The sequence below is a fragment of the Triturus cristatus genome, chromosome 3_1, assembly GCF_964204655.1.
Source record: "Triturus cristatus chromosome 3_1, aTriCri1.1, whole genome shotgun sequence".
Classification (NCBI taxonomy): domain Eukaryota; kingdom Metazoa; phylum Chordata; class Amphibia; order Caudata; family Salamandridae; genus Triturus; species Triturus cristatus.
Window position 1 is genome coordinate 845,812,135 of NC_140583.1, and position 25,571 is coordinate 845,837,705.

Consider the following 25,571-nt stretch of genomic DNA (forward strand, 5'->3'; position numbering starts at 1 on the left):
TGCCTCCGGCCTACACTACGGTCAAGTAGGTCACACATTTGAAACTGAGCCTTGATTTCTCAATGGCAGAGTTCATATCATTGCACGCAAGAAAAGGTGTAAGAGAAAGACGCGTTTGGGTCTGGAGGAAAAAAGGATCATCATTATGGAGGTCATCGAACACTGCCAACAACTGCTCTGGCATCACTAACTCTGTGCATCGTGAGCCAACGACACGTGGCTGTGGGCCACTGCTGACTGCTGCCTTGGCCTACACTGCGTTCAAGTAGGTCACACATTGGGAACTCAGTCTTGATTTATTTATGGCAGATTTGATATCATTGTACTGGCCTCATCGCAGACTGCATCCCCTTTCAGCTATGGTGCCACTAAGTCTCTTCCCCGACATCCATGGACACTTTCTGGTTGAACTTTGGTGGTGACTGAGTCTATGGACTAGGGGTTGTCTTCATCATCATGTCGGTGATACTGACTTTGTGGCAAAAACGAGGCTGTAGCATTCCACTCCTCCATTTGCCACTTCCAGCCGGCTTCTGCCCTCTGCATCATGCCCTGCAGGACACCTTCCACTGTCCTGCGCAACCCTCCGCTACATTCGCCTTCGACATCGACGAGGACCCGCTCAGCTCGCGTGGCCCTATCTCAGTGCACCACAAGTCACTGTCCCGTGGCCGTGAGCCTGTGCCGACTGCAGTGCATCGGGGGCCACTAAGTCTGTGCAGCTCAAATCATGGACCCTGTCTGATAGCATATTGGATGGCCTCTGGGTCGATGGACTGGGGGTCATCAAGGCCATGTGTCTGTGGCCCTGGGCTGTCCGCTGCCTCTGGCCTCAACTGCGGTCCACCTGGGCTCACACATTAAATTCAGTCCTGACCTGCTGGACGTCGCATCACAGCAGGATGCACACGCCACCACCGCCTGGACCAACTCTAAACAATAGGTACCAGAGTCGGAAGTGTCTTACTGCCAGACCATCAGAGTTGCTCACACCTGTCGTGGATGCCATCATCAGCTTGATACCCTGCTCTTCAGGTGCCACTAACTCAGTGCACCACAACTCATGGACCATTCTGGTTGCATATTGGGTGAACACTGTACTTTCTCCGGCTACCACCATGATGCTTCACAGTTGTTTCTGTTATGCTGTGATCACTGTTCAAGTTGTTGCCAGCACCAGAGACTGGCTTACACTCACCCCACACACATCCAGCACAGGAGTCACTGTACAAGTGACCCTGGCAATAAAGGTGTTGAGCGCACGTGCCCGTAGCCAGTTATACGAACTATCTGAGTGTGTCCGTGTTCTCATGGTGTATGCATTAGGGCCCGGGCCCTACAACAGTACATTGTGCCGTGTACAGTGGACGCAGCCATGTCACCACAGGCAGCGGGTGAGACCATGCACATGTAGCTTTGTCGTCCCCCACTCAATATGTAAGAGGAGTGAACTGGGCCGGTACACGCCAGTCCAGCGTGGGGGTGTGGATGATTATCCCGTGGCTCTGGGTGTTGTTCAGTACTGGAAATTTGCAAAGGCATGTGTCTCTGTCGCAGTGTGGGTCTCCGTTGGGGAGTGTAGGTGGTCCCTGATTGGGCTTAGACACCCACGTATGTAATCTAGTTCGGCTTCCATGAGGTAGAACCCCACCGCACCTGTTCGGTCACCCCCTTCTGGCAGTCTGACACCTGGCCTTGGAATGCGATGTGTGCTTCGGTGGGCTGCTGGGACCCAGCTGTGGTGGTGGGTGCATCCAGCTGTGTGGTCTGTGCAGGGGGTGGAGTATCCTCAATGCAGCAGGGCTGCCCTGCTCCTGGAGGTCGATTGCCTAAGATGTCCATGAACTGTTGTAGGGCGTTGGTGTCGAAAGTGTGGAGGTCCTCTTCAGCATCACTGTAGAGTTGTCTGGTCTGCTCTGCTGGAGGTGTTGTTTGTCCCTCTGCAATGTGAAGGGGAGATGCTTGTTGACATTGTGTTGGTATGTATGTTGATGCATTGTTCAAGTTTACATACAGACTGCATGACAATGTACATTGTGACTGTTTGGGAGGAGCGGACTATTTGATGCGGGACAGTGGACATTTGGACTATATGACATAGGTGAGGTTGTACTCGTACATTTTCATCTCACAGTTGTCTGCTATGTGGATGTTATTGCCCATTTTCTACGCAAAAGCAGACCCAGTTGTGTCCTCTGTTCTGCAGTGTAAGTGTTGCACTGTGTACCACATTGTCCTCCATGTGAATGTGCTGTCATTGCTATGTGTGTGTGCTGCATTGTGGGAGAGTCGCCCCTGCAGCTGTAATTTTTCTGCCCCTTATCCCTTGGAGGCGGTGTGCCTTTGACTTTTGTGCTTTTAAGGTGCTGTGATGTTGGCGACTTGGGTCATTTGTGCTCTTGGACAGTTTTTGTACTCTTGTGAATTGTTTGTCTGCAGATGTATTGTTGACGTCAGTGGTTGTTTGTGCAAGTGGATGTGTCAGAGTGTGACCTGCTCCTTTACGGATGTAGTCCACACTCAGCCACCTCAGTCTAGTGGCGTGAACAATGTCATGGTGATTGTACTCCAGCCATGCTGCTCGTTATGTAGTGTCACTTGCATTGTCAGTGTGGTTCACAAATACGCATCTTTGTTGTGTTTCACACTGGTACATGTGTGTGTTGTGGAATTGGTGTGGTGATGTGTGGGGTGGGACCCCTTTGGGCACATGGTGGATGGGGGCCTACTTGATGTTTGTATGTGTGCTGCAGTGTGCCACGGGAATCAGGGACATGACCCAGGGTCATTGTGGGTGTGCGGTGTGCTACACGTCGTTGTGCATGTGTGCCATTGTGCCCGTCATCCCCCGTCACCCCAGTCCCTGTTCGTTACTCACCCTGTTGATGTTGTGTCAGGTCATGTCGAGCAGTGTCCGGACTCCTGACTCCTTGCACCGTCTCCACACTGATGACTGTGGCTACGATTTGCTCCAGCTCCTCCTGTGGCGCAGGACTCCCACCTCCATTAGCCATTGCTGCCTTCCTGTTGGCAGCGGGTTTCTGCTTGGTATGGCTTTTCACATCATGCCAGTGCATCTTGGCCTCCTCGACACTCCGACTGCATTCATGATGGAATGCCATTTTTCCGTCTGTGTTGCCAATGACACAGTGGAGGTGACGGTCAGTTGTTGTTAGTGTTCTGTCACCTCCGTGACGACAATCCGGTTGTCTTCCTCTTCTCCTTGGCCTTCCTCGACCCCGAGGTTCCTTGCTGGTGGTCTGTGGGGCTTGTGGGGTTCGCGTTGACCTGGGCACTCGGTCCGGGTGCATCCATGTTGCTATGTAGTTTATTTTGTTTTTGGTGTGTTTTTCTTGTTCTGCTTTTATAGTGCATTTTCCCACATGATGCGTGGGAATTGAAGGCCTGTCGCTGGTTATCACAGATTTTGGTATCGCGATTGGCCTCATCGCAACTTTTTTCACGTTCGTGTTTTGCATTTTTGCGGCGTCGCGTTGATTTTAACAAGGTCATTTGACGAGTTATCGTGGGACTATCGCATGGTGCTGCCGGGTTGAGAATATTATGTTAACACGGCGTTGTTTTCCTGCGATAGACTGTGATATGCAAAGTTGCGTTAAGCTAATTTTGCGATGAGTATCACACGTTGTTGAGAATATCCCCCTAAATGTATTGTATTACTGACTGTTTTGTTGCAGATTTTCGAATACTGCCATGCACTTACATAAATCCTTGGGAAAGAGTACCGATATATCCATTTTAAGTTTAAAAATTTATTTTATAAAGGAAGTTTGTAAGGAAAGTGTTTCCGTAGCAAATAGGGTTATGCCCGTTTAGTCCTTTGGATTTATTACATTTGACTACCCAGTTTCAGACTTTTATTGTGAGTAAGTCTCTCCACCAGAGTTTTATGGTAAATACATGTTAATTGGAATGAGAGTGCGAACCACCAGTGTCTGCCTTTTAAGATAAGTTTGCTGCAGAGCAGCGAAGCTAAGATAAGAGGCTATGGGTGATTACACTTGAACATGTGCACATATGTGCTGGCTGCGCATGTGAGATTACAGTCTTGCGCAGCTCAATATCTGTGCATAGGTAACCTGTTACAGAAAGGACTCTTCATGGATTGGTACTGACCTGGAAAAGGCCTTATAATGTCAATGGACATTCATTGTGTAAGTTTGCAGTATTTACTGAAGATCTATGGAGCTTATACGATAATACATATTATAGGCAAAATCTGCCCTAAAGTACAGTTTCACTCCACTTAGGACGACAGGGTCCAGCAAAGTACAAATCTGGGGATAAACATTCAATGCCTAGTGTACATTTTCAATCCTTAACATCGTATCTACACTTATTATGGCACTTTAAGGTAGATCATATTTTTCTGGCTCAGCTCAGAATCAGATTCCAGGTCTTTGCCCCCCTTCTGGGCCAAGTTAATTACTGCGCTCCCGCCCAGAGAGATGAAAGGCCTCCTAACATCCTAGTGAAATTAACAGTGCTTGACCCAGTTCCGGGGAAAAGAAAGGATGCAGAGGAAATTTGCTTCTGTTAATTAACCTGGTTTCGGAGTTGCCAGATCCACTGGAACAAAGAAGGAGGACCAGACATCCGGAGAGGGGCTCGCCTTTGAAGTTTTGGTGGGAAGGGTCAGGCAGCTATGTCAGGTAGCGGTGGAGCTGAGGCTCTCAGGGGAGCTCTTTCCACAGACAACTTGAAATCACCATATTGGATTGTCCCAAAATACTGTGCAGGAGGGTTGGGACATGGGTGGAGAAATGATGTGACATTCTAGGACTGGCCATGGGTTCTTGGCTTCTAGACCTTTCCACCTAAATTTAAATGCCCCTGCACAAGGGATAGATAGTTTAGAAGACACTGAGCCTTAGAGCGACAAATGCACAAGGATGTTAACTGGAGAAGCGACCTGATGTCCTGCAAGGATGGACTTTGGAACTTTGACTCCAGAAGAAACCCAGGACTAGGATGGGTTTCTCCAGGGCCAGAGGTGCTTTCACCTGGGCCCACTGTGGGCTGAGCCTTGATTTCACTGACACGCTGGAGGCCTTTGAGAAGCCAGTAAGCTCTTAGACCTTGGGAGTGCAGCTAATAGTGTGTTTCCCTGTCTGGCTGTGGAGGGAGATCACAAGAGGCCCCACCAGTTGGAGAGGAGCACCAAGAGTCAGATAGAGAACAGATCCCACTTAAAATGCTATAGAGGCCAGGAGGCCTAACTTAAATGCTCCTGGTGTCTAGGGCTGACTACCAGGAGCAAAACAAGCCAATGTTTTAAAAATTGGCCCATCTGGGCTGGAGACAGGTGCCTGAGAATTCTGTCTGCTGAAGAAAAAAAAGAGGAAGAAATCAAAGTGCATGGCACTTCCTGGCAATATCAAAGATTTCTCCCGGGGAAGGTCAAGCCCCTGGGGGTTGCTACAATTCTCAAGTTAATATTAAATGGGGGACAGGATACGCAAAAGGCCACCTTCCTGAGCTTTCTTTGTGCCCCTGGAGCCCCTTTTTCCTCAGGGGCTGGCGCATTAAGTAGCGGGCAAGGTCCCCATCCCTCAGGACCACAAGGAAAAACCAGGGTGGGTGTGTTGCCTGCCCCTTGTTCCCATGTCTAAGCGGGGTGGGCACACCTTCCTACGATCTCCATGTCCACAGTGCAGGCAGGCGAAACTTTGTGACTCCCACAGGAGCTGAGAGAAGATGCTGCATTCAACCTGAGGGAGCACAGAGAACTATGACAGGCTCTCATGGGGCACCTTAAGAACAATGCTGTCCAGGGCCTACTTGTGGGCCTACCGGGTATGACAGGGGTACCAAGCAAATAAAAAAATGCTATGCTGCAGGGCCGCAAATGTAGAGTGGGTTTCCCCACTCATTAGTTATTCATTGTAACAGGCCTGGAGTGCCCCATAATCCCCCTCAAGAGAGAAAAACTTGCATCCCTATTTATTGTGGTGCCCCAACTGGATGTGTTGTTACCATAATAAACCCTTTAGGCCTAATTTATGTATAATGAGATACCTTATATTGTTAAGCTGCATCTGGTAAAGGTGGGGGGTTTTGTGGTTATAGGGTGGGACCCAATGGGGGTGTAATGTCATATCAGAGTGTTACAAAATGCATTTCCATCTACCTGATGTACAAATTTGTAATTTAATACATAGTATTTAGTAGTCTGTGTGTAATAAAACCTAGTTTTTCTTTTAAAAGAAAAATGCACTGACTGGACAATGATTTATTGCGTACCAGTGAACTGGGGTTACTAGCCCACATCACCTCCTTTGAGTATGGCTTGGATTGCTCTGCTTCTCTACTCTCAGAGAGTCAATAGAGGAGTAATTGTTCAAAGTAAAAAGACAGTTGCGGATGTAGTCCTTGTGAAGGACTCACATCCTTTGCAACTATTTCTTACATTGGTGGCAGCAGTGGGATCAATAGTGTACAGTTCCAGAATGCACTGATAACATTTGAAAAGTTCAGATTTGGCACACACTACCCATGCATTAATGCACAGATAACAGCGTGAAAATCTCTAGGAGGGGTTCAAAGGTTTGGTTGTGTGAAGTCAAGATGTGGGAAGAGGAAAGCCCAGCACACAAAATCCATGTGAATACATTCATGAATAATGTATTGTGTGTTTAATGTTCAAAGTTTGCAGTTTGCGATGGTAAAAAGCCTGGTGGGCTTTCACAGGTGTTTCCATTAGAGTGTTTTGGCAATGTACAAAGTATTTGTCCAACACATGTACTTAGTATCACAAAAAATACACCACAAAAAGACTTCACACAGGTTTGTAAAAATAGTTTATTATATTATAAACAAAGCAAGACCAAAACGACAAAAATTCAATGTATAGAAGTTGAGATATTGCAGTAAAGCTCTTAGAAGCAATAACACAAAAAAGGTTACTTTAGGTTGCACTAGCCCGGGGCAAAGTCTAAGTTTGGGAAGACTGCGATGGAGCCCCAGCCAGCTATAGGACTCACGCAGGCCCTGATGAAGAAAGTACCTTTCCTGGGTGCAAACAATGAGCTGCATTGATGTTGGGTACCGCATGCGCAGGATGCGTTGATCTTCTCCACGCAGTGAAGACGATGCGTCAGTTCCGAAGACGGGTGCTGGAGTTGAGAGGTGTCGAGCGATGCGCCGGATTCTGCCATGCAGTCGAGAGGATGCGTTGATCCCACCAAGCTGTAGAGCCAGCTTTACACTGTCCGATGCATCGATTCCTGGAGGCAAAGTGCTGGTTCCAAGGCGATACGCTGATTTTTGTCCAGCAACCGGGTCGCTGCACCGGTTCTGCTACATGGACACAGAAGATGAATCAAAATATGTTGCAAGTATCTGGGCCACTTACAGGGAGCCAGGCACAGGAGCAGGGGTAGAAACTTTGATATCCCTGAGTCTCGAGCAACAGGAGGCAAGCCAACAAGCTCTTGAAGATCACTTGGAGTGAAGGCGGAGTCCAGTTCTCCTTCAGCAGAGACAGAGCACATCAAGCAGCAGGGCAGCAAACAGAAAAGCAGGCCTTCCAGATCAGCAATCCAGTTGAGTCCTTAAAGCAGCACAGCAGTTCTTCTGGAAGATCTTATTTACAAGTCCAGTAATGTCTGACTTTAGAGGGTCAGAGACCCAGTACTTATACCCAAAAGTGTCTTTGATGTGGGAGTGACTTCAAAGCAGCTTTCTTAAGTGCACAAGTATCCCTTTCAACCCAGTCCTGTCTGTCAGGCTATCTGTGGGGGGAAATCAGTAGGGGTGGGCGGGGCTCACAAAGTTGCACTAAGTGGAATTCTGCTGAGTTGCATAAACACTCTATGGAATTCCACAGAGTTCCGCATGCGGGCAGAGTTGCTCCAAATGCCCACCCCTGTGCATTATGGTGCTTAAAAACATGATCTGCTGATAATACCCAAGGGTGGAGAGGCTTCCGTATGAATAATGTTCCTTTAATGTGCGGTGGGTACTCTGTATAAGAAACATCTGTCTATAAGTCATTCTTTATTTAAGGTCATTTATAAATGACTTGGAGAAACAACTGATTTGACCAAGGGTCTTTTCGTTGCAGAAGATATTAATCTGTTGCGATTCTCAGTCTGCTTTTGTAAAGAGCACAACTTAAAAATGAATTAAGAGAATAAAATATTTATTTGAGATTTTATTGTGCACGCCTAATGGGAACAGAAAATCAGACTCACTAACCTAAAACATATGTTGTGTGCCGCAATGTGGATGCCTACAATATGTGTGTGCTCTAGCCTGTAATATGTTTACATTATGTGTACCACACATGAAATACTGCACAACGAAGGATCCGAATGTCCTAAACAGATTCATGTCATCCAAAGTGACGACCTCATGTTGCTGATAAACTGCAATATGTTGCTACCTGTAATGGGCCAGGTTTCCTGCTTTAAAATTCTAAATGGCTGAGCTTAAGGTAAGAATTTCAGGTGTCCGTCCACACTTAAAAAAGCTCTGATTTGAAACGCAATAATTACATAAGGAGCAAGACACGCCAAGTGAGCAAAAAATCAGACCCCCGTCCAGAACGACAGCACAGGATCTCGGAACAAGGGTTGACGCGTATTAGACAGAGACCCACTGAAAAATAAAGGCATCATACACCGAGAATTGCAAATGAATGAGCACAACTCCTCTCCAGACAGGGCTCCGTACTGTGGCTTATTCCCTACTGACGTATACATGGTAGGTCAGATGCTAGTGGTGGCTGGTGGGTACCGGTAAACTCCACTAAGCAGCTTATGGAGAGTTTTTGCCAAACACCACCCTCAAAGTGGAGTGCAGAGCGACAAAAACTCTGTGAACTCCACCAGCAGAGCGGAGTTTCCCGCCACCCGCTAGAAATCAGTTCTTTGTGTGAAGATAGGACACTGCCTATTCAAGTGCAGTGTTAGCCCTCTCTTCCATCCCAAAGCAATCAGAATGCAGATGTATGGATATGGGTACTCAGACACACCTATCTTTCCTGTGTTGTGGCTGTCTAGAGGGCATGCACAACATGTAGCTGTCACCCACCCCTGATGAGTATTGGAGGCAGGCTATCAGGCACACAGAGCAGTAAATGTAGAGATAGGTTCACTTTCTAAAAGTTATATACTTGAGAGTATCCAGTAGCTAATGTTTAAAGTTTAATCAAGAGAAGGGCCAAATGGAATTAATTCATAGGCTCTTGTGATTTATTTCACTATTTTTCTGAGTTATTCCGAAAATGCAACAACATTAAATTCATGGCAAACATTACGGACAACACAAACTGATAACATTTCTCAACATAGGAAATACAAAGACAATTAACAAATATAAACAGTATTTTCAAATCAAAAACAGCATCAAGGCGGAGTAGTAAGTCACAGCTAGCTACCACTATTCATACTCCTGCACAGCTCTGGGTATCCCATGAATTTAGTTGAGGGTGGCTTATGGAGGGAATTAATTAAGCCTTCTCCTAAGCCAATAGGGTTTGCTTTTCCCAGACGCTGTTTTCAAGAAATCAGTTCTTTGTGTGGGGACAGGACGCTACCTATTCAAGTGAAGTGTTAGCCCTCTCTTCCATCCCACCCAGGCAAAGCAATCAGAATGCAGATGTATGTATATGGGTACTGAGACACACCTATCTTTCCTGTATTGTGGCTGTCTAGATGGCATGCACAACATGTAGCTGTCACCCACACTTGATGAGTATTGGAGGCAGGCTATCAGGCACACAGAGCAGTAAGTGTACAGAAATGTTCAGTTTCTAAAAGTGGCACTTCTAAAACAGTACTGTTAAATGAAATCCAACTTCACCAGTAAGGAGTATTTATCATTACCATTTCAAACATATATAACATGAAAAACCTACCGCTCTCTGATCAGGAATTACAGCTTTAAAGTCTATTAAGGAATTCCCAATGCTAGCCTATGAGAGGGGTTGGCCTCACAGTAGTGAAAAACAAATGTGGGGGTTTGTCACTACCAGGACATGTAAAGAGTAAACACACATGTCCTATCTTTTAATTACATGGCACCCTGCCCTTAGGGTTACTTAGGACCCGATGTAGTGGTGACTTATATGCAATAAAAGTGGAGTTTACGACTTGGCAAGTAGTTTTAAATGCCAAGAGGAAGTGGCAGTAAACTGCACACAGACCCTGCAATGGCAGGCCTCAGACAGGTTTGAAAGGCTATTTGTGTGGGTGGCACAATCAGTGCTGCAGGCCCACTAATAGCATTTGACTTACAGGCCCACTGTATATGTTGTACCACTTTACAAGGGACTTACTAGTAAATCAAATACACCAATTCAGTATACACCAATGTCATCATGTTTAGGGGAGAAGCACATGCACTTAATCACTGGTTAGCAGTAGTCAAGTGCTCAGAGTCCTAAGGCCATTAAAGAATTAGCGACAACTGAAGGTAAAAGGCAAAATGTATGGTGGAAGATCTCCCTAAGGATGCCAGGTCTAATACAGGTGATTGGAGGCCTCCAGGAAATTATTGTGCTTGTCATGAGCAAAGCAGATTTCATGTGAGGGAGCCCATATTGAGTCATTCCTTTTGCAGAGATATTTTCAGCCATTTGTGCAAGCTAAAAGCCACTGACTAGGGTGGGGCAGGAGAGTACACAGAAGTTAGTGGCACCCTTAGGGGTTCCAGTCAAAAGGGTGGGGTACTCCCTAAAAAAAATTCAACAGTGGGGAATGCGGGAAAGAATTATAGGTCCTGACATCCCCACAGGTAATCTTTTGGGGATGGGAGCTGTCCAAGGATGGCCTATGATGGTGGGTGGCCCTGAAAGTGATTAGTTCCAGAAGTTTCAGGTATAGCAGTAGTCTTTGAAGAGGTCGAGTGCCTTAGCTTCCTCTGGTGACTAGAGACTAATCCTGAGGAGATCTGAGAGAGGGTAGTGGACTCCCTAGAATCCAGGGATGGGTTAGTGATGGACACTAAGATGTCAGTGTAGGGTAGGTGACTGCCCGAGTACAGTGAATGATGTCATCCTAGAGACTGTTTTGCCAGATCTTGAGGTAGAGTCTGTGGCGATGCCTAGCCTGGTGTCCCATAAGGTGGATCCTTTGGGGTCAGACCCAATGGACAAGGGGTGGGGGCACTGTGGATAAAGGGTTTGCCAGTGGCGGGTAAGCCCATCGTGACCCAACCATGTGTCCGGGTGGTGCCTGCTGCGAATGGAGAGGATCCTGAGCATAAGTCAGGAATTGCCAAGCTGAGCTGTTGAAAGGAGAAACTGCAGAGGACTTTGCCTCAGCATACTCCTGCCTGTGTCACTTCAGATGCATCCCTTAGGACCCAAGAGAAGTTCTGGCTTGCAAGGCATTGGTTTGACTGGTGGGGGCAATCCCTCAGCTTGGTGATGTAGGAGGTGGCTGATACCACCTTGGCAAAACCAGGTTGCCATGTGGGCCCTGCTCCTGAAGGAGGGACCAAATGCATTAGTCTGGATTAGTGCTAGACACTTTAGTCCGGGCTGTCGATTTGAGGTGTTGGAAGGGCATGCTACAGAGGACTCTGCCCAGCAGAGTCCTGGCAGGTGCACGTTAGGTGTAACAGTTTTGGGATGTATGCCCATAAGAAGGAAGCACTGGGGGAGGCAGGCATGTTTGCAGTGACACAACCAGGTGGTGCCTAATCCAGAGAGAGAAAACTGTGAGCATTTTGTTTGGTGCTAGACATGTCTGTTAGGAATTGTCACTCTGAGATATCGGAAGGACAGGTTGCACAGGCTATGCCTTTGCTGGTTCCTTCATAGTGCACTTCAGCTGTATTTGCCTTGGGATGTGGCTCTGAGGCACTTTAGAAGTCCTGGTTTTCCAGGTATGGACTCAGCAACTGGGGGCAGCCCCTCAGCTGAGTGAGGTGGGAGGCGTAAGTGTGTGCCTACAAGTTGACCTGTCAAATTTCATAGGGGGATCTTTAGGGTCACCAGTTTCACTGCTGACAACAGCAACCACAATCCTAGTCAGAGTAAGGCACAAGCAAAACCCAAATTAACCTGTGCTCAACCCCTTGTAGCTTGGCACAGAGCAGTCAGGCTTAACTGAGAGGCATTGTGTAAAGTATTTGTGCAACACTTCAAACAGTAAAACAGTGAAAACACCACACAATAAGATCCCACACTAGGTTGGAACAATTTATTTGAATTTATTAAATAAAATAAGACCAAAAACAACAAAAATCCATTCAGTAGAACCAGAGTTATTCATTTTTAAAGAATAAACTGCAGTATAGTGCCCAAAAGCATAAAGTGCCAATCACGGCTGGTCGTGCTGTACCGGGTCAAAGTCAAAATCTCAGGCTACAGTGATGGAGCGCGGGTCGGATACAGTCCCAGATTAGTCCAGCTGAAGGTTTACCTTCTCAAGTTTTATGCCAAGAGCCCCGTTCATGTTGGAGAGGGTCGCAGGTTACCAGGAGAGCATCGTGGGCAGTGGTCAGCTTGGTATGAGGGGGTACGAGGTGCATGGTTTATGGGGGTTGCAGACAGGTTGGCTGGTGCTCTACATTGGTGGTCCTCCGCGGGTGATTGATGCTTGCTGTGAGAAGAGGCAGGCTTGTGGCGGTTTGTGCTGAATTTCAGTGTGAACGGTACGGTTTTGGTGCAAACAGGCCCATATAAAGCTTGATTTAAACAGTATAGACCCACAACAAGGGTTCAGGACCTGAGAGGCACCACCTGGGGGCTCCGGAACTCCGTGCAGCTGGGTCCAGGAGCTGGCTGGGCAGAGACGTTTTAATGCATGGGCAAAGTGGGCTCTGGCCCAGGGCCCCAGCCTTTCAGGGGGCCCCCTGACAGAGTTAGCTCCGTTCTCCAGAGTTTTGCCCTAATGACCTTGAATATTTCTTAAACGGATTGCTTTAAATACTGTTTTCCTTTAATTTATTTTTTATGTACCTGATGTGTGAGTCTAGTACAGCTATTTTGCAGAGAAATGTTGTGTTTATGTTTCATGCAATGTACATTAAAAAAAGTTTCTTTTAGATCAAAACAAGGCCTAACATATAAGAAATGGGAGGGCTTCACAGAGATTATTTGCAGTAATATTGGTGAGCTGCTGCTGGGTTACAATATTGAAAACACACATAACTATCTATCCCTGAATATTAGATGTAAACACATTTAGGGCCTTATTTATGAGAAGTGATGCATCGCTGTGTGAAAACAGGGATGCGTCACTTCTTAGTGCGCCCTCCTTGCGACATGATGCATCATGTCGCAGGAGTTACAGATACGTCAGTATTTCTGATGTATCTGTAGGTGCAAAAGTGATGCATTGCTGGGCTGTGTCTGTAAATAGACGCAACTCCAGCAATGTGTCCTTTCACATGGGGCAAGCCCCATGTGAAAGGGTCTGCATCAGTCTTACCCTGCTGGGAGGCAGGTGTAAGATATTGATGCAATGGCGTCCTAGAAGTGGCACACTGAGTTCTCGTAGATTTCAATGCGCCACTTCTACGAGGCTTTTTGCGGGGGCACACCCACCCTGCATACATTATACCTGGTGCAGGTGTAATGTGGTGCAGGGGTTTATAAAATAAAGCATCTGCCTAGATGCGTCACTTTGTAAATAGGGCACAACATGGCACATTTTTTACGCTGCCGGTGCGTCACAAAAGGTGACACACCGACGGCATAAAAGTGAAGCAAGGCCTCATAAATAAGGCCCTTAGAATTTGGACGAGTGTTCCTTTGCACTGTCAGGGACCTAATGAAATGAAATGAAATAGTGTATTTAATAAAGCATGCAGCTACTCAGACTAGAGTCTCCTGGCGCGTGACAGCGGTAGGAAAACATGCGTAAAAGACCCATCAGTTATTAAAAAGCAAGCAAGTTCTTCCTGAAAGAGAGTAGGTCTGTGGTTAGGTTCAGAGACTCAGAGAGTCTATTCCACAATTTTGCGCCTAGGAAGCCAAGGCATTTGCCTCCAGTGCGGGCATGGCATATTTTAGGCACAATGGCCAAGTTGGTCATTGGAAGATCTTATGGGTCTAGATGTTGTGTAGCGATAAACGCGCTTATTTAGGTAAACGGCTCCATGAAAAGCTTTAAAGAAGATGGTCATCGCTTTGAAGTCGATCCGTTCTTTTATGCGCAGCCAGTGTAGAGACTTAACAATAGGAGTCATACTAGATCTGGGTTTAGGTTTCAGGATGGCTCTGGCCGCCGCGTTTGGTACCACTTGTAGGCGCTGGATAAGGGATTTGGGAAGACCGAGGTACAAGCTGTTGACACAGTCAAGCTTTGATGTCACCAGAGCCTGCACCACGAGCTTTCTGTTCTCAAGCGGTAACAGTGGCAGGTATTTTTTTTGCATCCGGAGTATGCCAAAGCAAGCGCCAGTTAGATTTTGGATTTGAAAGCGCATGGATAGTGTCTTGTCTATGACAATTCCTACGTTTTTGACTTTCTTCTTTTCTGCTGGTGGGGGCGGCAAATCTTTTGGCCACCAAGAGCTCCAGTCAGGCATTTCTGGATTACCAAAGAAAACAACTTCAGTTTTGTCAGGATTGCACTTCAGCTGATTGTCTTAAGCCAGTTTAAAACCTTTGTGAGGCAAGAACTAATCATTGCCCCGTCAAAGTCGGTTCCTTTTTCACATGTAAAAATCAGGAAACAATTTTGGCGCCCTCTTCCTCTACCGGAAATGCAAGGGGGGATAGATATATATTAATAAGGGTAGGACTGAGAATGGAGCCTTGAGGGACATTCATGGATGGAACTGGGGATGAGAAAGGGGGGAGCCAGATGTCCTGAGATCTATTTGCCAAGAAGGATGACATCCATGTTAATGCGGCCCCCCCAGGCCGATGTTAGCAAGTCTCTCCAGGAGCCTCTCATGTGGAACCGTATCGAAGGCCGCCGACAGATCGAGCAGTATGAGAACAGCCTTGCCTCCCTGGTCCAGCTTACCCTTGTAAAATTCAGTCACTTCCAGCAGAGCGGACTCCGTACTGTAGTTAGCCCTAAAACAGGATTGGGACTCATGAAGGAGCTTCCCATCTTCAATGTGTTTTTGGAGGGCCTTGTTTACATGCTTCTCTAATACTTTGGAGAGGGCCGGAAGAAGGGAGATAGGCCTGTAGTTGGCAGGGTCCATCGGTTTGGCGTTAGCCTTTTTTATCAGTGGAAGAATCTTAGCATTCTTCCATAATTTCGGCATGTTGCCTGAGGAGAGGGAAGCATTAAAGAGCTGGTTTACTGTGAGGTTTATGATGGGAGCTAATAGGTTCAGGATATTCGCTGGACATGGGTCGGTAGGTGAGCCGGACTTAATGCTTTGGAGAAGGGTCAGTGACTCTTAAAGCTGAAACTCACAGAAAGCTAGTAAATATGAAGCATCCAAGAGGTGAAATTTGCTATTAGAGCTAAGGTAAAAGGGCAGTTCTTCCTATGAGATGTTAGTGAAGGCTTGTGGGATCACGGAGATCTGTTTGTGGGAGAATTGAGCTATTTGCTTAGACCATTCTTCCGTGCATGGCCCTTCCTTTGTGCTGGCTTTCGGGGAGGTAAAGGATTTAACTATGATAAAGATATCCTTACTTTTATTTTGGGCATTTTCTATCTTGGTTTGAAAGAAGTTTTTCTTGGCTGCCTTCATGAGAATGTAATAAGCTTTTAAGGTGTTTTTATACACCTTCCTGTCCTCAAGTAGATAGGATTTAGGCCATTTCTGTACCATTTTTCTACAATTTCTTTTGCTAGATCTGAGGGAATCGTTAAACCATTAAGCTGGTAGGGCCGACCTCTTTGAGGAGCGGGAAACGACCGGTTCCGCTGCACAATGTTGGTTCCGAGCCAGGAATCTATTGAGAGGCATCCGAGTTTGGGCAGACAGACAGCTCCAGTGAGGAACGACCGAGGGCGTCTGCTAACATCTAGATGGATATTTTATGGAGCGTCTTGTAATTAGAGACCCTCTGCCCTGCGTTAACCCGAGGGGCTGTGGCAAAGTTGGGAATGACACATTTTAATAGGAGGTGATCAGACCAGTTAATGGGAAGAGGTAGGCTTACTGATATGTCAAAGTTGGGAAAGATTTGGTCTAGGGTATGGCCCGTCTCACGGGTGGCAGAAGAAATAGATAGAAACATGTTGCAGGCCTGCAGCGTCTCCAACAAGGAGGGTCTTTTCCATTGTCCATATGTATATTGAAATCTCCCAGAATAAGGCAGTTATTGTATTTTAAGACCAGGGAGGTGGTGGCTGTATTCAGCGTAGTAACAAAATTTCCAATTGCACCGGGAGGTCTGTAAATCAGAAAAACAGCTATGCTATGATGGGGGGATAAGGTACAGTGGAAGCCTAAGGACTCTGTGCCCTCGATGTTTTCCATGGGTATGGGAGAGCAGTCTAGTTTTTGATTGTCAATTATGGCGACACCGTCCCCCTTCCTACTCGGTTTGTCCCTCCTAAGAATTTTATAACCCGTAGGGATGGCCGAGGTGATAGTGGGGTTGGAGGCTTCAGACAGCCAGGTGTCAGTGAGAAATAAAAGATCAGGCTGTTCATATAAAAGTAGGTCATAAATGTGTGGTTCATGCTTTTGCATAGAGCGACAATTTAAAAGGGTGGCCTTTAAGTCCTCTGTTTTCTTATTGTTTTTACACTTATTGTTGCGTGGGAGGATCTTGGGTGCGAGTTTCCTGGGCTGGAGGAGAGACCAGTTGCACTTATTGCATCGAAAGTCTACCTCCAAGCTCGGATCAGCAGCTGTACACTGACATAATGGTAGCCGCCTAAGGCGAAGCAGTTTTTCCTTATTGCAAAATATTGGAAGAAACTCACTGGAGGGGAACTGGGCAGCATGGCCGGTGCCGGACGCCTCCGGTATGCTGATGGGTACAGAGGGGCTTGCGTTTGGCGTGCCTTCCGTGTGCCCGCTGCGCGCGTCCATTTGCATCGGGAATATATAGGCTAATGCCTATGATGCAAACTGGATCGCTAACGCAGCTCAGGAAGCGGAAACTGCGTGGGCTGAAATGAGGAGCCCGATAGTAGCCCCAGCCCTTCACACAATCAGCATATCAGCAGCGGCGGACCAGGACTGGAGGAAAAGCGAGATTCCAATCAGAGCAGCTAAGGAGGTGTAGGCAAGCAGAATCAAGTACAGTGCAATTGCGTGTAGGTAGGAGAAATTGTTAAAAAGCACAGAGTAATTCAGCCACACATATACAATTTAAAAAGTATTGAAAACCTAGTAGCAGGGCAGGAAACACTAAATCCTACCGCTGTCAGCTGTGCGCCTCCGTTTACATGGCAATATATAGGCTAATGCCTATGATGCAAACTGAATCGCTAACGCAGCTGAGGAAGCGGAAACTGCGTGGGCGGAAGTGAGGAGCCCGATAGTAGCCCCAGCCCTCCGCACAATCAGCGTATCAGCCGTGGCGGACCAGGACTGGAGGAAAAGCGAGATGCGAATCGGAGCAGCTAAGGTGGTGTAGGCAAGCAGAATCAAGTGAAATGCAAGTGTGCGTGGGTCGGAGAAATTGTTAAAAAGCACAGAGTAATTCAGCCACACATAAACAATTTTAAATGTATTGAAAACCTAGTAGCAGGGCAGGAAACACAGATTCTACCGCTGTCAGCTGCGCGCGTCCGTTTACATGGGGAATATATATGCTAATTCCTATGATGCGGACTGGATCGCTAACGCAGCTGAGGAAGCGGAAACGGCATGGGAAACAGGGGCTTAAATTGGATCATAAATTCAAAGCTGTTCTGAACAGGGGCCCCAAAAATATGTTTGGCCCAGGGCCCCCAAAATCCTTAAGATGTCCCTGTGGCTGGGTAGCCATTTATATGCCTTAGGCTTAGATCAAGAGGCCAGTAGATTAGCCCTTGGAGTCACTCTGGGGTCCTGGGTTCAAGACGAAGTTGCAAGTTCAGTTCTTCCCCAGGCAGTAGTCAGCCGGTCAGCATAGCAGTTCCTTTAAAGTAGCTGTACTTGTAGCAGCACAGTACTCCTTCCTCCTAGCAGAGTATCCACAGATGCAGAAGTGTACTGAAGAGTTGGTGTCCGAGGTCCTTCTTTTATACCCTGGTGTGCTGGTTCTGGGAGGTGGGAGAAGGTTCTAGACAGTGACTTTGAAGTGCATGGAATTTCCTGTATCTCCTGCCCTGGCTCCAAGCTGGCTGAAGTGACAATGCACGGTCATTAGGCCCTTTCTGTGAAGTCAGAGCACAGGCTATTCAGGTGTTAGTGGGACTGTACTCAGCTCCAACCCCTCAACCTGGCCCACTCAGGCACACCTATTCCCTCTATTATGTGACTGTCTGAGAGGAATTCACAAAGTCTAATTGTCAGTTACACATAGTCATGTGACCCATGCCAAGCTTCAGGCACAAAAGGCCTAAGGCAAGAAAAATGGCAACTTTCTAAATGTGTTGACAAGCTATCAACCAATGTGTGCACAAATATTTGCTGCCGGTACCTACAGCTAGGTGCGATTCAAGTCTTGTACAGTTACAATCAGCTTGGCACAATTTGGTTGATTGGTGCATCAATTAGGAGTTTATAATACTTGATTTAATGTATAAAATATAGCACTTCCATGTGGGCACCCAAATTCAGAACTGCTTCAGTGGTTGTTGTACTTGATGTGGTGTCATGTATCGTTATTGAATGTAATGCTTGTTTTGATGTGTGGTGGGTGGAATGTAATGGCATCTATTATTGGGTTATGACCATGCTTTGGTTTTGTGTACTGCAATTTTAACCAAAAATTTTAAAAATGGTTTTGACTAAAGAATAGAAAAAATAAATGGTGATCACTGTTATTAAATAAAGTGGTCACAAAAGAAAACAAATACGTGCAGAAGTATAATCAGTATCGGCATTTTTTTGTTGATTGAACTTTCTAAAAGGGTCATTTTTAAGATTCTGATCAAAAACCCGACTTCACCACTAAATAGGGCTTTTTTCACCCCAATTGCAAAGAATCAAACCATGAAATGGTAATCTCTTCCTATTTGGAAATTGCACTTATAAAATGTAATAAGGCAACTCCAATGTTATCCTATGGGAGAGATAGACCTTGCAGTAGTGAAATAGAATGTAAGAGTTTTTCACTACTAAGACATTTAAAACTTAAACATACATGTTCTATTTTTAAATACATGCCACCCTGCCCTTGGGGCTGTCCAAGGCCTACCTTGGGGTGACTTATATGTATTAAAAAGGAAGGTTTCCTTTGCCATGTCCGCATTACAATTTAAAACTGCCCACACACAGACTGCAATGGTGGGCCTGAGACATGTTTAAAGGGTTTCTTAAGTGGGTGGCAAAATCAGTGCAGCAGGCCCACTAGTAGTATTTAATTTATGGGCCTGGGTGCATGTAGTACCACTTTACTAGGGGCTTACATGTAAATTAGATATGAAAATTGGCTATAAGCCAAACTAACATGCTTTAGGGGCAGATCACAAGCACTTTAGCACTGGTTAGCAGTGGTAAACTCCCTAAGGCAAACAATAATAGGTTCAGCAAAATGTAGGAGAGGCAAAATGTTTGGGGGAAGACCACCCTAAGCTGACAGTTCTAACAGCAAGCACCCCTAGCCCAACTCTGATATTACTCCCACATTGATATCTAACTGGACCCTGTGGGCCTAAGTGGCGCGAAACTGTACTTTAGAGCAGAATTTGCCTATAATGTGTAATACTGTGTAAACAACACTGCTCTTTATAAAGCAATACAGACCTACATTTTGAAAACCCACTCACAGTATAAGTTCTACCCCAGGTCAGTACTAATCTCTGAAGAGTCCATTCTGCAAAAGTCTACCTGTGTACATATGCCAAGACAGTAGTCTCAAACACGCAGCCCATACACATGGGTACCCGTGGTACTGCTCTTATTCAGCTGTGCAGCAGTGGCCTTATCTTAAAAGGTAGGAACTTTCCGTAAGCACTCAGTCCAATTGGTGGCCATCATATATAAAAACTCTTTTTTCCTGTAAACCACTACCCATTGCAGAGCTTGAGAGGGCCGAAGGCCTCGGCTTTCATTTGACTATGACGGCTCATCAGTCGATTGCCAGAGTAGTGATCCATCGACCGCCGCGCCCGGCTGGACGGTTTTTGGAATCTTTTGGCTATGTTATTTCCGCAATTGCGGCTAAATACAGACATTGTTTGGTTTTTGGGGATTTTAACATACACATGGATCAATTAGCCAACTCAGAATGCGTGAAGTTATATGAATCCTTAAGCATTCTTAATTTGATACCCAAGGTCCGGCTCCCCCCTCATGAAAAAGAATACCTCTTGGACCAGATATTCTTCACAACTAAGATAGAAATAGACACGCCTCTTCCCTTAATCTGGTCGGACCATTTTCTGCTGACCTTTAAAATAGGCAGAGGAACCTGAAAAGCCTCAGTCTTATTGTAAGCCGCGGGCCAGCAGTTTTAGGCGATTTAACCAAATTATGCCAGAGACCGTCGCCACTGTACTCAGTCAGCATCCGATTCCCTTTAAGGGTATTTTAGAGAGAGATGTATTCTCACTAGAGGGCTGGCTCCAGGAATGGTCTATGCAATTAACCCCGCCTAAAATACAAGCAGCCAAGGCATGTAGAGCCTGTGCTCCATGGTTTACGAAGGCTCTAAGAAAAAGTAAAAGCGCCTGTAAACGTTTAGAGAAACTTTGGAGAAAGAACTCTGATCCTGTAAATAAAACTACTATTCCAAAGTTCGTGAAGGAAAAAAATGTTTCTTCTCTTCAAAAATTGAACAAACTGGGAACAGCAGCAGGGAACTGTTTAAGATTGTGAAGGACTTTCCCTCCCCCAATGCAATCATTTGCACAATATTTGTTTAATAAAATCAAAATCATTCAGGATTCGTTTGGAGCCACAGATCTGCCCCCCTGCCTTTTCCAAATCCGATGGGTCCCTTTGGGAGTTCCCCCCCATGCCTCTGGCCAGTTCTTTGAAAATGATGAAAGCATTGAAATCAGGTTCACCCTCAGACACTTGCCCTGCAAAAGTGATGCCATCTATTGCAGAGGTGGATAATCCTGCGGTGAATCGGGGTTTTGACTAATGCCTGAAAACTGGAAGCATGGAAAAATTCTCCCACTCCTAAAAAAACTTTCAGCAGACCCCGCTGTGGTAAGCAACTATAGACCAATATCATTGCTATCTTTCTTCTCCAAGGCATTGGAGAAGTATGTAAATGCTGTGGATACAGACTTTGTGGAAACAACTCATGTACTGCATCCGAGACAGTCAGGGTTTACAGCCAACTTTAGTACTGAGACAGCCTTGTTGGAAGTCTCAGATACTATTAAAACAACCCTGGACAGAGGTGGGAAAGTGGTACTAATACTTTTTGACCTTTCGGCGGCTTTCGATACCATGCCCCATGATTTACTTCTGCACAGACTCCTTGGGGGCGATTCACAGAACTAACTTAAGACAAAATCCTAAACGTACTACTTTTGGTATTCACAGAAGTTAGGATTTTGTCTTAAGTTTGTCTTAAGACAAACTTAAGACAGACTTAAGACAGTCTTAAGACAGACTTAAGACAGTCTTTAGACAAACTTAAGACAAACTTAAGACCGACTTAAGACAGACTTAAGACAGACTTAAGACAAACTTAAGACAAAATCCTAACTTAAGTCTGTCTTAAGTCTGTCTTAAGTTTGTCTTAAGTCTGTCTTAAGACTGTCTTAAGTCTGTCCTAAGATTGTCTTAAGTCTGTCTTAAGTTTGTCTTAAGACAAACTTAAGACAAAATCCTAACTTCTGTGAATACCAAAAGTAGTAAGTTTAGGATTTTGTCTTAAGTTAGTTCTGTGAATCGGGCCCCAGGACTGTGGCATTGGTGGCACGGTTCTTAGATGGTTTTCCTCCTTCCTCGAAGGCCGCCAGCAAACAGTTTGGTCCCCCCTTCTCTGTCCCTATCGCCCTGTTGAAAGTAGGAGTCCCACAGGGCTCTATTTTGAGCCCAATTCTGTTCAACATATTTATGGCTCCTCTGGCTAGCCTGGCTGAAGAATACAGGGTTCAAATAATATCCTACGCTGACGATACGCAGTTACTATTTACCTGCAAGAAGGGCCACACGATGAGAGGTAGCGAACTAAATACTTGCCTGTCAAAGGTGTTTGCCTGGTTTCGCCAAACTTATCTGCTTTGCAACACAGATAAATCTAAAATCATCTTTTTTGGTCATAACGCGGGAAAGGATTGACGCAAATGGTGGCCCCAAACTTGTCCCCTCCACTAAGTCCAGTCATCACCGTAAAAAACCTTGGAATTAAACTGGATGCTGATATGTCCATGAAGTCCCAAGTGCAAACTGTGGCTGCCACTTGTTTTGGCCTTCTGAAAATGATGAGGACCTTCCTCCCCCTGCTCTCAGTTGAGCAAGGAAAAAGAGTGGTTCAAGCCCTGGTCACGTCAAGGCTGGACTATGCTAACGTTTTATGCCTCGGCCTCCCTGATTATTTATTAGGACGCCTGCAGGTGGTACAAAACGCGGCGGCTAGGGCCGTCCTTATGGTCGGACCCAGGACACATATGACTCCTCACTTAAAGTCCCTGCTTCCGGTGCGGAAAAGGGTTGACTTTAAAGCCCTGGTGCTGGCCTTAAAGGCCTTTCACAACATAGGGCCCCCTTACATTAGCAACAAAATTCAGCACTATGCCCCATCCCGAACCTTGAGGTCTTCAACCCTCCAACTGTCGATCATGCCGAAGTTCAATCGTTCTCGCATGGGGGGTCGCTCCTTTCAAGTAGAGGCCACCAAACTATGGAACAGCCTACTGTCTTCTATGAGACAGACACAGGATCTCCTCAGCTTTAGGAGAAGTCTTAAAACTTGGCTTTTCCAACCCAAACGGAGCTGTAAAGGCGGGTGCAGTCAGTGCTGTGTTAAAAGGGTCTTTTAGCGCCGGGACACTCTTTAGAGTAGCCATGCGGTTTACAAATACCCAGTAACATAACATAACAATCGCTCACAGTAAAAGTTCAAAAACCGAATAGTCAATTATGAAGAATCCGGGAGAACTAAACTGGCAGATGGTAATAGTGGTACATCATGGGAACATCATACTAAATGGACTTTTGTTGAACAAACCTTTAGCAGTTTCAAGTGTTGTTTCCGACACCTAAACAAATCGGATAAAACACTGCTTTATGATCAGAAATCTGTTACTGTACCATTTCTACATGTCAATGTGTCACTAGGTGTCTATTAACATAGAAATGCATGTTGAAGGGGGGGGACAAGGAGCATAAACAAAGGAAGACCAACCAGTCCCTCACCCACTCTCTGGAAAATGAGGGTGACACTAGAAATGAGGATGGCACTAAAAGGCAGAACGTCGTGTCTGTACATGTTTAACACAGTATATGGAGAGTCAAATTAACTGAACTTTATGTATCACAGGAATCATATGTATAGGTTGAAAATCCAGGGCAGCAGCTGTTTTTTAAATTAACAAGTATGTACTTCAAGGTGCATGCACATAGGCCTAACAGCACACTGCTATACATGTGCAATTGGTTACATAAATCAGACTCCACAAACCACACACAAGGTGCACCCTGACTTGGACTCATTATGCCATTCCACTTTGTCTAGATGTAGTATTACTCCATCACAATGCTGAGGGAAAATCATTTTCCAGTTTACAGTACATGAGCAGCGTGGTGCATCTTTGTGTTCAGTGCATTTATTTGTAATACTCACAGTCCCACCCCACCTCTGACGCTCTGCTAAGCCTACTCGTTAAGCGTGCCTCTGTTTCATATTGTATATGGTAGGAATGCTAGTGAAAGAGTTGTTTCTGTGTACAGGTTATCTGGGAGAGTTTCTCATGGGTTCTTTGCCAAAAGAAGCACAAAACGAAGTATGAACATTGGCCAGCCAGGATACCGTTTCGGTAAGAGGGTTACTTAGGATGCGAGTGCATGACTTATGTATTGCTGAACAACAATTTCAACAATCCTATTAATTGGCATGGATAACAGTCATGAAATCATACCCATCTTGCCACACATGTAACGTAAAAATGCCATATCATCAAGCCACATGCTATCAGTAGCATCAGTAGACGGGGGACTAAAAGGCACCCAGCTCTATTTGTGCTGGCACCCTCTTGGGCCCCACCGCCACAGCGGTTGAATGTGCCAAGAGGCAACACAGAAAACAAAACAGACGCTGCACTTTGCCGCGTTCATTTATTTATCCATCTACCTTTCACTGCAAAGCAGTCTTTGTTCTAAGCAATACACGTGTGTATCTGACTTACCTAGACCAGGATTGTGGTCCCTACTTGGACAGGGTGCAAACCTTTTTCCAACTAGAGACCCACTTTCTTACAATAAGAGTTATATAGCATATATTTTATGAGTGTTCTGGGGTGGGGTGACTAGTGTTTCAAACTTACCTTATTTGCCAGGTGGTTTGCTTTATTGTTTTGCAAAGGAGAAGATAAGTGGTATTTTGTGCACTGTTTGTTCCCTTACCTCATGCTGTTCTTCTGGAATCCAATAGCTTCTCTACAGGAGGTTTCCGGAACTCACAGATGGAGCAGTTTTGGTGGATGATGTCCTAATAAGGAGCACGCTACTTAGCTCCATGCGTGTGCCTCCTCTTTGACGACTATGTTTCAAGCGCCTTTACCAAGTTTTCACCAATAATGGAGAATAGCATGAGGATTTTGGGGCTTATAATTATGGGTCATTTTACACTTGGTAAACTCCAGCAGGTTTCCACCGTCTAAATTTACCAGAGGGTAGACTTTATCAAACAAGGCAATTAATAAGGGAGATAGAGTTCCCACAACTCATTATCCCGATCTGTGTACGTGTTTACACACCTACAGGCTCTTAGCAAGTATTTCTGTCCGAGGTTAAGCTGTTTGGATAGCGTAGTTGAAGATTTATGTATATGTGAAACCACATTTATAGTGTTTCATTAACAGTACATTGAGTGAAAATGGCAAAATTGCATTTATGAGCTGTGTGTTGGCAAGTGGCCTGAGTGGTTTCAAACATACTTGCAGCCTTTTTCCAAGGAACTTGAGAGGCTTCATAGGCACAACCACCACCAAGAAATTCCGGTCCACATTATTGATTTTTACATCTCTCTTGACAGTCCAGAATTCTGCAAAACTGATGGTTACCAATTCTTTCAACTATAGATACGATGGGTGTGGTCTTCCCCAGATTCGTTTTTCTCACTTGTATCATTCTATGGGCTGTTTTTGTGTATCATTCCACCTCCTGCTTGCATTAAATGCATAAAGAACTATTTTATATCTCAAATCTACACTGAATTATATCAGATTCCACTTAGTTTCTTTCGCTGATGCAGGTTTTTAAAAAAACGTTTTAGTCAGGATTTGCAGTTTGACTACTGGGGCGGTTCATATACTCTGATAAAAAGCATTGGCAATAGCTCTGTCTTTAATATGCCAATGTATGCATGCACAAATGCTGGTTGTCTGCTTTACACATTAACGCCAGTTATAATGCCTTTGCCATTGCTTGTTTATTTCTATTCTCGGTCA